Source organism: Somniosus microcephalus, chromosome 10 (assembly GCF_052327205.1).
Source record: "Somniosus microcephalus isolate GS21.2 chromosome 10, FLI_Smic_1.0, whole genome shotgun sequence".
Lineage (NCBI taxonomy): Eukaryota > Metazoa > Chordata > Chondrichthyes > Squaliformes > Somniosidae > Somniosus > Somniosus microcephalus.
In genome coordinates this window covers 67832294-67847343 of record NC_140996.1, presented here as the reverse complement: position 1 = coordinate 67847343, position 15050 = coordinate 67832294, and positions in this window count along the sequence as shown.

The window sequence follows — 15050 nt, the reverse complement described above, 5'->3', positions numbered from 1 at the left end:
CCGTGTCCCACCCTCCGTGCCCCTCCCCGTGCCTCTCCCCCTGTGCCCCTCCCCCGTGCCCCACCCTCCGTGACCCTCTGCTGTGCCCCTCCCCCGTGCCCCACTCTCCGAGCCCCGCCCCATGCCCCCTGTGCCCCTCCCCCCTGTGCCCCTCCCACCATACCCCTCCCCCTGTGCCCCTCCCTCATGACCCTCCCCCCGTGGCACTCCCTCTGTGCCCCTTGCCCGTGTCCCTCCCCTCGTGCTCCTGCCCCCTCCCCTTGTGCACCTCCCCCCATGCCCCTGCCCCCTCCCCCTGTGCCCCTCCCCCATGCTCCTGCCCCCTCCCCTTGTGCACCTCCCCCCGTGCCCCTGCACCCTCCCCCTTGTGCACCTCCCCCCATGCTCCTGCCCCCTCCCCTTGTGCCCCTCCCCCCATGCTCCTGCCCCCTCCCCCTGTGCCCCTGCACCCTCCCCCTGTGCCCCTCCCCCCATGCTCCTGCCCCCTCCCCCTGTGCCCCTGAACCCCTCCCCCTGTGCACCTGCTGATCCCACCACAGCACGTCGTCGCTGCCGGGGATGGTGATTGACTTCCTCATCCGATGTGGTGTCAGAAATATCCATGGCCCCTTCCATTCTGCTGGTGGCCATTTGAAAGCCTCCAAACTTCTCCCATACCTGTATGCTGACAAGAACACTCTGCTAATTTATCTAGATTTTCAAAAGGCCTTAGATAAGGTACCACATAATAGACTAATGAATAAGGTCGGAGCATGCAGAGTCATGGGACAAGTTCCAGAATGGATAGCTGGCTGACTTCAACACAGAAGGCAGACAGTAAGGGCAAAGGATGGCTATTCGGGGTGGCAGAAGGTGGGAAGTGGTGTTCCACAAGGATCAGTGCTGTATCTCTCTGTATCTACTCTATCATAATTTTTCATAATTTTAAAGACCTTTATTAGGTCACCCCTCAGCCTTCTTTTTTCAAGAGAAGAGACCCAGCCTATTCATCCAGTCCTAAAATTGTTTTTTTGATTCCTAAGTCTAAATCATTAATATAAATTGTAAACAGCAGTGGTCCCAGCACTGATCCTTGTGGAACACCACTACCCACCTTCTGCCACTGTGAATAGCTATCCTTTACTCCCACTCTCTGCTTTCTGTCCTGAAGCCAGCCAGCAATCCATTCTGCTACTTGTCCCCGACTCCTCATTCCCTGACCTTGTTCATCAGTCTACGACCTTATCGAAGGCCTTTGGAAAATCAGAATAAATTACATCTACTGCATTACCATTGTCTACTCTCTCTGTTACCTCTTCAAAAAACTCAATAAGGTTGGTCAAGCAAGACTTTCCCTTTTGAAATCCATGCTGACTATTCATTATTATATTTTTGGTTTCTAGATGTTCTTCTATTTTCTCCTTTAATAGGGATTCCATTATTTTTCCTATCACCAATGTTAAGCAGACTGGCCTATAATTACCTGGACATGTTCTATCCCCCTTCTTAACTATAGGTATTACGTTAGCTGTCTGCCAGTCCTCTGGCACTGCACCTATTTCTAATGAATCATTAAATATGTGTAGTAATGCCTCTGCTAGCTCTTATCTAGATTCTTTTAAAATGCGTGGATACAGTCCATCTGGACCAGGGGTTTTACCCTCTTTGAGTTTGATTAATTTATTTAATATATCCCCTTTTTTTATTTTAAATGCACTTATCTCATTACTAATCTCATCATCCGACATCATGTCTATCTGTTCTATCTCCCTGGTAAATACTGAAGCAAAATAATTATTTAATATTTAATATTTCTACCATCTCTCTATTGTTACCTGTGGTATTGTCCTGACTATCCCTTAATGGCCCTATTCCCATCCCAACCTTCCTTTTTTTATTGGTGTGCCTATAAAATATTTTACTATTTTATGTTCCTTGATAATTTAATTTCATAGTTCCTCTTTGCATCCCTAATTGTTTTTTTGACTTCTCTCCTAATATTTTCATATTCTTCCTTATCATGCACGCCCCTGCTGTCTGTGTACTTAATGTATGCCTCTTTCCTTACCCTCAATTGTTCCCTTATGGCTTTATTCATCCATGGAGTCTCATTATTGTTTAGTTTGTTATTTCCTTTTAGCGGAATATATTTTTCCTGGACTCTGTTGACCACCGTTTTAAATGTTTCCCACTGCTGTTCTACATCATTGTTTGCCAATATTGTTGCCCATTTTTGTTTCCCAAGTCTTAAAGGAGGAAAGAGAAGTAGAGATGCAGAGAGGTTTAGGGAGGGAATTCTAGAGCTTCGATCCCAGGCAGCTGAATGCACGGCCGCCAATGGTGGAGCAATTAAAATCATGGATGCGCAAGAGGCCAGAATTGAAGGAGTGTAGAGATCTCTTATATACAAGCGATACATTTATTCGTTGCAAATTTCTTTCACTTGTCTGACCTTACATAATATCAGTAAGACAATCTAGATAAGAATTTGGTCAGTCCCAGGTTGAATTGCAAGACCCCTTTTGCTTTGTCTGCTCATAAATAATGGCACAATGGTCCGGCCACTCTAGGCAATTCTTAGCTTGTTCAATAAATATGCTCTCTTATCCAATCTGGACAAACTTATAGAATCATGGAATCTTAGAAATTTATGGCACTGAAGGAGGCCATTTGGCCCATTGTGTTTCTGCCGGCCGAAAAAGAGCTCGCCAGCCTAATCCCACTTTCCAGCTCTTGGTCCGTAGCCCTGTAGGTTAAGGCACTTCAAGTACATATCCAAGTACTTTTTAAATGCAATGAGGGTTTCTGCCTCTACGATCCTTTTAGGCAGTGAGTTCCAGACCCCCACCACCCTCTGGGTATAAAAAGTTCTCTTCAACTCCCCTCTAATCCTTCTACCAATTACTTTAATTGGATGTATCTTGATGGGAACCAGATACTAGCTGCGAAAGAAAGACTTGAAATAGAAAGACTTGCATTTATATAGCGCCTTTCATGACCTCAGGATGTCCCAAAGCGCTTTACAGACAATTAAGTACTTTCTTTAAGTGTAGTCACTGTTTAAAGGAAGGAAACGCAACATCCAATTTGCACCAAGAGCAAGGTCCCACGAACAGCAATGTGATAATGACCAGATAATCTGTTTTAGTGATGTTGATTGAGGGATATTGGTCAGGATCCAGGGATAACTCCCCTGCTCTTCTTCAAAATAGTGCCATGGGATCTTCTACATGCACCCAAGAGGGCAGACAGGGCCTTTGACAGTGCAGCACTCCCTCAGTACCAGCATTCCCTCTAAGAACTGAGCCACGGCTGACACTGTAAAGAGCCTTTGTCCTTGCAGGGCTGTCCTTGGAGTGCCCACCATTCGTAGCATTAACTCTCTGTTTTCGCAGAGTTCAGCAGCAAGGATTCGGACACCTCTGGGCCTTTGTCCTACATGGCATTAGCTATCACCTTATCTTGCAATTAACTCTCTACCCTATACTATCTTAAAACCTGCTGATTTATTCACAATAGCCTTAACGCTCCATGGTATTTTAAGTGTGACAGATAAGGTTATATTATGCTATGTGCTGTGCTGTCTCAGTCCTGTTTGGCATTATCTATGATGCAATTAAACAAGGATTCATGAAAAGGATCAGTATATCAAACTGATTCCAAGAAGCTCAGTTTCTTCTTTCTGATTAAAGCTTGTTTTCTTCTTGATAATGATTAACTCTCTCTGAAACCCAAGGCTATCCAAGACTTAAATACTACTCCCACACTTGTGGAGACATGTCCTGCTGTTTTCAACAGGACACAAGGAAAAAAAATTGCCATCTAACCAGTCATCCTCTCCATAACAACACAAGTTTACAGCACCAAAGGAGGCCATTCGGCCCATTATGTCTGGTGCTGGCTCTTTGCTACAGTAATTCAAGACTAATCTCATTGCTCCGTTCTCTCCCATATATCAGCCCAAGCCTGAATGTTGTCCAGGTCTTGCTGCATGCGTGCATGGACTGCTTCATTAAAAAACTCTCCACTGGCTGGAGTCATACCTAGCACAAAGGAAGATGGTTGTGGTTGTTGGAGGTCAATCATCTCAGCCCCAGGACATCGCTGCAGGAGTTCCTCAGAGCAGTGTCCTAGGCCCAACCATCTTCAGCTGCTTCATCAATGACCTTCCCTCCCCCATATATTCCGCTGCTTCAAATATTTATCAATTTTTCCCTTGAAAGGATCTCTGTGTAAAGAAAATTTTCCTACCTCGCTCCTCACTCTCTCAGTGACAATTTTAAATTGATGACCCCTCACCACTGACTATCCAACCAGAGGAAATAGCCTTTCCTTATTCATTCTATCCATAGGGTTTCCGCAGCACTTCTGCCAAAGTTACAATGGATGAGTGGGAGAACCCCATGCAGAAATTCACTCCCCCGTTAATTCTAATCAAATAGATTCATCTTTTGCGCCATCTCCTATGTTATCCCGATTTTCTAGCACTGTAAATGGAATCTTTGACTAACACTCTCATCCCCTCCTCCTTTTCCTACACTATCCCTGAATATTTTGTAATCAGGAATGTCTAGCTGCTAAATCCAGCCCTTCCTTTAGCTACATCTCTGTTCATCCTATTATATCACAGGTCATACAATTCGGGCTTCAAGGTGACCATTTCTATTCACAATACTGCTTTTTACAGTGCATTTACATGCATACAACTCAAATCTGACTCTGTCTGGCACTCTTACTCCTCATAATCCCTCCTCCTTTTGATCTGTTCTTTATAACTTTCCTGTTGTTCCCTTTTTCCCTTCATAACTCCTTGTCCCATTTGCCCTCCTTACATTTCCCCCTGAACAAGCCTACCACAATCTGTAACCTCATGGCCCGGCATATCCCTCACTTCTACATCACTATCAAGCCAGACGACCAACCTTGATTCAACGGCCAATGTAGAAGATCATGCCAGGACAAGCACCAGACATGCCTGAAAATGAGGTGCCAACAAGGTGAAGTTACAACACAGGGCTACATGCATGCTAAAAAGTGGAAGCAGCATGCTATAGACAGAGCGAAGTGATTCCACAACCAACGGATCCGGTGAAATCTCTGCAGTCCTGCCACATCCAGTCGTGAATGGTGGTGGACCATTAAACAACTGACGGGAGGAGGAGGCTCCATGAATATCCCCATCCTCAATGATGGTGGAGCCCAGCACGTGAGTGCAAAAGAAAAGGCTGAAGAGTTTACAACCATCTTCAGCCAGAAGTGCCAAGTGGATGATCCATATCGGCCTCCTCCTGAGGTCCCCACCATCACAGAAGCCAGTCTTCAGCCAATTCGATTCACTCCATGTGATCTCAAGAAACGGCTGAACGCACTGGATACAGCAAAGGCTATGGGCCCCGACAACATCCCGGCTATTGTGCTGAAGACTTGTGCTCCAGAACTAGCCGTGCCTCTAGCCAAGCTGTTCCAGTACAGCTGCAACGCTGGCATCTATCCGCCAATGTGGAAAACTGCCCAGGTATGTCCTGTCCACAAAAAGCAAGACAAATCCAATCGGATCAATTACCGCCCCATCAGTCTACACTCAATCATCAGCAAAGTGGTGGAAGGTGTCATCAACAGTGCTATCAAGCGGCACTTACTCACCTTAACCTGCTCACTGATGCTTAGTTTGGGTTCTGCCAAGACCACTCGGCTCCAGACCTTAATGCAGCCTTAGTCCAAGCAAAGACACAAGAGCTGAATTCCAGAGGTGAGGTGAGAGTGACCGCCCTTGACATCAAGGCAGCATTTGACCGAGTGTGGCATCAAGGAGCCCAAGTAAAACTGAAGTCATTGGGAATCGGGGGGGGAAACTCTCCACTGGCTGGAGTCATACCTAGCACAAAGGAAGATGGTTGTGGTTGTTGGAGGCCAATCACCTCAGCCCCAGGACATCACTGCAGGAGTTCCTCAGGGCAGTGTCCTAGGCCCAACAATCTTCAGCTGCTTCATCAATGACCTTCCCTCCAACATAAGGTCAGAAATGGGGATGTTCACTGATGACTGCACAGTGTTCAGTTTCATTCGCAAATCTTCAGATAATGAAGCAGTCCATGCACGCATGCAGCAAGACCTGAACAACATTCAGGCTTGGGCTGATGAGTGGCAAGTAACATTCGTATCACACAAGTGCCAGGCAATGACCATCTTTAACAAGAGAGAGTCTAACAACCACCCCATGACATTCAATTACTTTACCATCGCCGAATCCTCCACTATTAACATCCTGGGGGGGTCACCATTGACCAGGAACCACTGAGGCAGCCATATAAACGCTGTGGCTACTAGAGCAGGTCAGAGGCTGGGTATTCTGCAGTGATTGGCTCACTTTCTGACTCCCCAAAGCACCTACAACAACAATGAAGAAACTCAACATCATCCAGGACAAAGCAATCCACTTCATCAGCATTCCATCCACCACCTTAAACATTCACTCCCCCCACCACCGGTGCACCGTGACTGCAGTGTGTACCATCTACAAGATGCACTGCAGCAACTTGTCAAGGCTTCTTCGGCAGCACCTCCCAAACCCGCGACCTCGTCCACCTAGAAGGGCAACAGGCGCATGGGAACACCACCACCTGCAACTTCCCGTCCAAGTCACACACCATCCTGACTTGGAAATATATTGCCGTTCCTTCATCGTCACTGGGTCAAAATCCTGGAATTCCCTACCCTTCAGCATTGTGTGAGCAACTTCCCCACACAGACTGCAGCGGTTCAAGAAGAAGGCTCACCACCACTTTCTCGAGGACAACTAGGAATGGGCAATAAATGCTGGCCTTGCCAGTGATGCCCATATCCCAAAGAATGATAAAAAAAACTTTTATCTTCTTTCCTCCCCGACTCTCAGCTCTAAGAACAGCTGAGCATTGATGTAGATCTTCCTCTCCTATATGCATCCCACCTGACCTGTGCCCATGCAGAGGTGTCGAGCGGAGAAATATCAGGGCCTTAATGTTAATGAGAAGTAGGTTAAAATATTGGCTTAATCAGCATTTATATGGTTAATTGTATGGAAATACAGTGAAGATAAATTTTGCAATGCAGTCAAAAATGGTATAGCAATATTTCATGGTTACAGAGCTTCTCTGTCGAACTATGAAACGTTTGAACAGTGATTGTCTTATTTAGATGATTGCCACGAGTTCATCTTTAATTTGTAACACAACCTAGGTAAAACTTTCAGTGTTGCACAGCTCCATAGTAACCAATACAAGCATAGTAACAACTCAATTGCTTGCCAAATGTATCAGTCTTGGCTCAGTGATCTCTGTATCAAAAGGCCATGGATTCGAGTCCCACTCCAAAGACTTGAACACAGATTTTGCGGTCGGCGGCGTAACTAAGGATTACGCCACCTGCATCTGAACGGAATGCGCACTTACCTGCTGGGAACCCTTCTTCGAGAAGTTGTTGTCAGACGCTGCGGAGTTGAGCGCAGCATAGTGGCCCAGGGATCCCGGGGCGCACCGTGTACGTAAGCGTACCTGGGATCACGTGGGCCGGTGCTCCAATCAACAAACGGAAGGTCTCTCATTCACTCCCCCAGTCTCTCACTCACGAGCCAAGAGGGTATAATTTTTATCGTGGGACATTCTTGAGATTTTTCTCCAGAATCGTCTTCTGTACATTTCCGGAAGAATGAACGATTAATACTATTAGAGATCGTCTTTCTGTGCTGTGCAGAAACATGTTTTTTGTCTCCGATTATACTTTTTCTTCTGTAATAAAAAAGTGCCGATCCGATACATAGTTCATGATGCCGATTAGTACAGTACTCCTTCCTTGGTGCCGCAGTCCATAACGCTGTCAAAATAAAAGTATGAAAAGCCAGAACCTGGGAGGTACTTGGTTTTAGGTTGAGCCCAGGCACAGAAATTCTGTCTAGTAAATTGTCAGCCCAACACATTTACCTGGATTTGTCAGGAGTAATTGTGGTGAGCAATTGACCATCTCCAACAAGCGAGACTCTAACCATCTCCCCTTGACATTCAATGGCATTACCATCGCTGAATCCCCCACTATCAACATCCTGGGGGTTACCATTGATCAGAAACTGAACTGGACCAGCCATATTGTAAAGTCTGTGGGTTGTGCAGTTAATAAATACACAGACTTCAGAAGTAACAAACAAACAGGTCTTTACTATTCGAAGGTCCGGGCGAATCTGCCCCAGAAATCCTGCTACAACACTTATATACTGGTGTGGTCACTATCGGTATTACAGTATACAGAAGCCAAACAAATAGTGCCACACCTAAAGTAGTTCCCTTAAAGGTGAACGGTTACATTCAATAGTTCCCTTAAAGGTAGACGGGTACATACACTACAATCCTCCCTTTTTAGCTTATTACTTACAGAGTCCCCATTAAACATACATATCTTCAACTTCCTATAAAACAAATTACAGCTATAATCTCGGTGGAGTCAATGTCATATAAAACAATTTACAAATATAATCTCGGTGGAAACAGTTCACAGGTTCCGTCTCTGCGGAAACAGTTCATAGATTCAGTCTCTGATCTTGACTCGTTCCGAACAACATTTCTTTGGGGTAGCCGGTTCACCTGGCTAGCGTGACTCCTCCATAGCCTTTTTCTTGACGTAGCAGCTTGAACTTTCGTCCTGTTGAACCAGCAGTGCGGACTTTGACAACCAACTGGCTGTCTTGACATTTACCAGTTTTTCAACTAATTTAGCTCCTTTCGTAATGTCCCGCCTGGAATGGTAGAAGTGCTAATATTTTAGACAGTTATTATCTTCTGCTTCTTCTTTTTCTTTTCTGCCTTTTTGAAACTCTCGGAGCTCCTTTCTCGGCTGCCAGCTGTAGCGCCACCAACTCTCTATGTTCCTTAGACCTTAAGTGCTTCATCCGGATTTCAGCACTTTGAGAGTTTTCATCACAAGCTGGGCAGACCACATCCTCATAATATTCAGTGTCACTCAACAGGTCATGGTAATATTCAGGTTCGTCCTGAGTTAGGCCAGCGAGAGAGACTTCTTCTTCCTCCTCACCCGTCTGGACGTTAGCTGACGGTGGTTCCTTCCCTAAACATCTTTCTTGAAAAGCCTTCTTCGTGCATTCATATTCATCCCGCTCTTCCTGGGTTATCTGCCATTCCTTCACGACGGACCTCATTTGTGAGTTCAATACCTTCCTTTCCACCGGTAATTGCGTTATCAGGCTATTTAACCCTTCTACTGAAGTAACGGTTTCCACCTTCTTCTATTCACCTTGACGTGATTCAACGTACTTTTGGCATCCTTGTAAAATTTGTGTTGCCACCTCAGCTATCTCTGTGACTTTTGAGAGCTCCGAACTCGTTCCCCCTGAAGATTGAAGCTCGTGTTCAGATTGTTCCCCTTGTAGAGTCTTGTCCTTCAGCATATGAAGGAGTTGGCCGACCGTTAACTCTTCCCTGGGAACACGGTGGATCAGAGTCTTCTCCATTTCATCCACCTCTTTCTCCAATACTTCCACCTTACGTTCCTCTTGAACTTTGGCTTTCAGCACTCGGAAAAGTTGCGCCTTGATGCTCTCTAGTTCATGTTCAGGGACCATTCTTACAGTGTCCTGTTCTTCCACTGCAAGGATTCCCAGTTGAATCTGTTCTTCAAGTTGTTGAACCTCAGACATTGCCACCTCATATTTGTCTTGGGTGTCCTTCAATGTTTTTATAAGTTCTTGGACATCCTGTCTTTCATGCTCTGCCATGATTTTCACCTCTAATTGCTCACCTATGGATGGAGCTTCTATCGATGAGTCTGTCTTGGCCTTGAGCTCATGAAGAATTTCCTGCAGCCTTTGGACTTCTTGCTCATGTTCAACCTTTAGTTGTTCATATGCTTCTACTGAAACTAGCTTTTCGGAGGCTGCCGAGTTAACCCCCTTCTGAATTGTAGCCTGGGCCTGTTCATACTGTTCTTTCAACTTCTCACACTCTGCTTGTAAGGAGTCGTAAAGAAGAACTGGAATAAAATCCTGGCTCCCTGAAGATTCCTCTTCCTTTGGTTCATTCTGTAAATATTCTAGTTCCTGAACAGCATCAGGGGAATGTGATTGGTATTTGACCATGATGGCTCTATGGTCGCTCTCTGCTTGAGCTAGCTGTCTCTGTAGTCTTTCCAGGTTCCCCCATTCGGTGTCCCAGAACTTTTCCATATTTTTCATCTCCTGTACGAGACGATCACTCAACTGTTCTAATTGTTGTCGTACTTTGACATAAGTTTGCGTCTGAGCTCGGTGTTCTTCCGTCATGGATGAATCCTTTGCTTGAACAGGCTCAGAATTCTCTGTCAACCTGGAGTTCTGCTCTGCAGCTTTATTCTTCTTGGTACCATAAGTCCTTCTGCCTGTCTTCGTTTTCGACTTGGTCTTATCATCATCCATTTCAGAATCTGAGCTAATAGCTTGCACCGAGTCCTCCCTCATTATGGCTTTTAGGTAATGCCATTCCATGTCTATTTTCTTAATCCACTCCCGTCCTAGAAGTGGTGGTCCTCCCTCAGGTAATACGTACAAGCTCATTCTTGGGTGTTCTTTACCCCTATCTCTCACCTTGACTCTTATTTTCCCCACGGGGTACACGTTATGCCCCGTGTATGTCTGTAATACGAACTTGGTATTTCTTAAAGGTATGTGAGAGAATAGCCGGTGGTAGTCCCTTCGGTTGATGACTGATAGAGCTGATCCAGTGTCCAGCTCCATTCTTATTTGGACTCCAGCTATTTTTAGTATGACCCAGATGGCCTGTAGATCCGTTTCTTTACCCACATTGTGGATTCTCAGACTACCCAGCTCCTGGTTGTTTGGGTCTGAGTCTGAATTCTGTTCGTCTGAACTCTTCTCAGCCACCTTGTGTACCTTGTACTTTTCTGGTGGTTACTTCCTTTGATTATTGATCTTTTTCCCGGACCGGCATACCTTCGCGATGTGACCCAGTTTGCCACATTTCCTACACTCTTGGTTCTTAAACCAGCATTGATTCTGGTCATGCGTTGTCTTCCCACAACGGTAGCATTTTGTTGTGCTTGAAGTAATTTGGTCCACCCCGAGTGCCGCCGCCTTTAGTTGCATTTCCGCCGTTCCTTTCGCTGCGGCTTCGTGCGATGCAGCTATAAGGACAGCCCTGTCCAGTGTGAGGTCATTCTCTTCCAGTAGTCGCTTCTGCGTCCCTTCTTTGGACAATCCGCATACGAACTTGTCCCGCAGCGCTTCTGTCAGATTCCCTCCGAACTGGCAGTATTTCGCTAGCCTACGCAGTTCGACCAAGTATTCCGCATTGCTTTCGTCTTTCTTCTGCGTTCTTGCGTAGAATTTGAATCGTTCAGCCAGCATCAGCGGTGTGGGGTTCAACTGGTCCTTCAGCACAACCACAATCTCTTCGAAGGTCTGATCCGCTGGTTTATTTGGTGCTATTAGATGCTTCAAGAGCCCGTATGTTTTTGCCCCCATCGAGTTTAGCAATGTTATCGCCTTGTCGTCTTCCTCTATTTTGTTGGCTTCGCAATAGATCTCTCTGCGTTCCACGTACGTGGCCCAGTCTTCTATTTCAGAATTAAAGTCGTTAATATTCCCTCGCTTAGGCATCTTTCTTCCCTTGGGAGCAGCACCAGTATTTCTTATTTATTTATTTGTTTCTAAGATGGCGGTTTTCCCGCAAAATCGGCGGTTTCCCGCTCTTTCCTTCTCTCCCCGCCCACTTCAATGGCGGTATGTCAATCAAGATGGCGGTTTTCCCGCGAAAATGGCGGTTTCCCGCTCTTCCTTTCTCGCCCCGCCCACTTCAATGGCGGTTTCCCGCTTCTGGCGTCTTCTCCGCCTAATGGCGGCTTCCCGCGTTTCTTCCCGGTGGAAGGGGTACGCTTCCCCCTCAGCGGACAGGTTCAGCCGCTGGCTGGCTACCGCACAGCTCCCCTTACTCGGCTACGTCTTTCCCTCCCGCCCGCACGGCTCTACCGGCGCTGGGTACACCCCGTTAGCGGAGGACAGTTCAGCCGCTGGACTGGCTCTCGCGCAGTCTCTCTCTCCGTACCCGGCTCTGTCTCTCTCACCCGCACGTTCGATGCTACCGGCCCTGGGTACCCCGTTGGTGGAGAACAGCTCACCGCTGGACTGGCTCTCGCGCAGTCTCTCACCCCGTTTTCGGCTGTGTCTCTCACCCACTCCCGCACGTTCGGTTTTGCCGGCTCTGAGTACCCCGTTGGTGGAGAACAGCTCAGCCGCTGGACCGGCTCCTCGCAGTCTCTCTCTCCGCACCCGGCTCTCACCCGCACGGTTCCCGTTCGCCTCCCCAGCCCTCTCGCAGACCGGTGTTTCCCTCCCCGGCTGCGGCTGGGTTTCTCTTCCCGCGCCTACTCGCAGGCTCAGCACTTCGTGGCTGCGGTCGCTGCCCCGATTGTCCCGCCGATCGCGGTCCGGCTGTCACCCGACGCCGTTGGACCCGACTTTTGGCCGGCACAGCTCCCCCTCGACCGAGGTCGAGTGCTCTGCCCTTATCCTCCGGATGCTTCTACACCTTCCCCTACTCACAGTCTCTTCGGCCGCCTCGTTTCTTGCTGGTCGGCTCACTCCGCACCGTGGCAGAAGGGTAGTCAGTGCCTGTTGCTGATACAGCTTTTGTTGTTAGTCTTCCTGCTTTCTGTTGTTGCAGCCTCGTGTTTTCTTTTGGTAGCACGACGAGGGCGGTTGTCTCTCTTCGACGCTCTTCGTTGCTTATGGTAATCTTGCCGCAGGGTACGATCGGACTCGTCGCCACTGTAAAGTCTGTGGGTTGTGCAGTTAATAAATACACAGACTTCAGAAGTAACAAACAAACAGGTCTTTACTATTCGAAGGTCCGGGCGAATCTGCCCCAGAAATCCTGCTACAACACTTATATACTGGTGTGGTCACTATCGGTATTACAGTATACAGAAGCCAAACAAATAGTGCCACACCTAAAGTAGTTCCCTTAAAGGTGAACGGTTACATTCAATAGTTCCCTTAAAGGTAGACGGGTACATACACTACACATATAAATACTGTGGCTACAAGAGCAGGCCAGAGGCTGGGAATTCTGCGGCGAGTGTCTCACCTCCTGACTCCCCAAAGCCTTTCCACCATCTACAAGGCACAAGTCAGGAGTGTGATTGAAGCGCTATCAATTACTCATAAAAGACTGAGAGTTAAGAGAGTAACTAAAGGCTTTTATTAGCAAAGAACAGAGCATGCCTCTCGTGGTTGACTGGGCTCCAAGAAGGCAGGGGGCTGCAGGTCAATCACCTTTATACCTGGGCCTGTGGGTGGAGCCAGCCGAGACATGTTGAGGCATGCATAGGTACAGCAGTGTGTAACAACAACAACAACAATGATAACAGTGGTTTACCACATTCACCCCTTGTTTAAAATTGAGTCCGGCGGGGTGAAGTGTACTAAAGGTTCGTGTAAGTAAGTCTATCAGGTGGCCTTGTATGCCATCCTGATCGTCGTGGTGGCGGCGGTGATGGTGCAGCATCCAACGTTGAATCTGGCGTCTCATTGAGTGGTTGGGTGGTCAATGACGGGTCCTGGGGCTGCGGCATGCCGTCTAGCGGGGTTGGGTTGTGGGTAGTGGTGGATGGCAATGGTAGTGTTTCAGGGGCACCCAAAGGTGCTAGATCTCGTGTGGGGACTGTGTCCTCCCGCCCGTCCGGGTACGCTACGTAAGCGTACTGGGGGTAGGCGTGGGTAGTGGTGGGTGGCGAGGGAGGTGTTTCGGGAGCACCCGAAGGTGCGAGGTCTCGTATGGAGACTGTGTCCTCCCGCCCGTCCGGGTACACCACATAAGCATGCTGAGGGTTGGCATGGAGGAGGCTCACCCTCTCGACCAGGGGGTCCGTCTTATGGGACCTCACGTGCTTCCGCAGTAGGACGGGTCCTGGAGAAGTCAGCCATGTCAGTAACGAGATCCCCGATGTGGACTTCCTGGGGAAGGAGAACATTCTCTCGTGAGGGGTAGCATTGGTGGCTGTACAGAGCAGTGACCGAATGGAATGGAGCGCCGCAGGGAGGACTTCCTGCCAGCGAGAGGTCGGAAGGCCCTTAGATTTCAAGTTTAAAAGGACTGCCTTCCAGACCGTCGCATTCTCCCTTTCCACCTGGCCATTCCCCCGGGGGTTGTAGCTGGTGGTCCTGCTTGTAGCGATACCTCTCGAGAGCAGGTACTGCCAGAGTTCGTCGCTCATAAAGGATGAGCCCCTGTCGCTATGAATATAGCTAGGGAAACCGAACAAGGCGAAGAGGTCATTCAGACATTTAATGACCGTGGTACTGGTCATGTCTGAGCAAGGGATGGCAAACGAGAAACGGGAGTACTCATCAATTATGTTGAGGAAGTACACGTTGCGGTCGGAGGAGGGGAGGGGCCCTTTAAAATCGACGCTCAGCCGTTCAAAGGGGCGCATGGCTTTGATCAGGCTTGCTCTGTCTGGCCTATAAAAATGCGGTTTGCACTCGGCACAGATTTGGCAGTTCCTGGTCATGGTCCTGACCTCCTCGATGGAGTAGGGCAGGTTACGGGATTTGATGAAGTGAAAAAACCTGGTGACCCCCGGGTGGCAGAGGTCATTGTGGAGGGTCTTCAGTCTATCGACCTGCGCGTTGGCGCATGTACCACGTGATAGGGCATCTGGGGGCTCATTGAGTTTCCCGGGCCGGTACAAGATATCGTAATTGTAGGTGGAGAGTTCGATTCTCCACCTCAAGATCTTGTCGTTCTTGATTTTGCCCCTCTGCTTATTATTAAACATAAAAGCTACTGAACGCTGGTCAGTGAGCAGGGTAAATCGTTTTCCGGCCAGGTAATGCCTCCAATGTCGCACAGCTTCCACAATGGCCTGGGCCTCCTTTTCGACAGAGGAGTGTCGAATCTCGGGGGCCCTGGAGGGTCCTTGAGAAAAAGGCCACGGGTCTCCCCGCCTGGTTAAGGGTTGCAGCTAGGGCAAAGTCGGATGCGTCGCTCTCCACTTGGAAAGGGATGGACTCATCCACTGCGTGCATTGTGGCCTTC